A 242-nucleotide genomic window follows, 5' to 3' on the forward strand; every position below is an offset into this window, starting at 1 on the left:
AGCAGCTGCTGCAGCAGCTGCAGCAGCAGCAGCAGCAAGCGCAGCAAAGTTCTCACTGAGTCGGCAGCAGCAGCAGCAGCAGCAGCAACAGCAACAGCAGCAGCAGCAACAGCCCGAGAAGAATTTGGTTCTGCAGCAGCAGCTGCTGCTGCTGCTGTTTCTGCTGCTGCTGCTGCTGCTGCTGCTGCTGCAGTGACACCCCAGGGTTGCTGATACTTTCGCTTGGCTAGGGTTTAGGGTTT

Source organism: Eimeria mitis, genomic scaffold, assembly GCF_000499745.2.
Source record: "Eimeria mitis Houghton genomic scaffold, Emh_scaff1465, whole genome shotgun sequence".
Lineage (NCBI taxonomy): Eukaryota > Apicomplexa > Conoidasida > Eucoccidiorida > Eimeriidae > Eimeria > Eimeria mitis.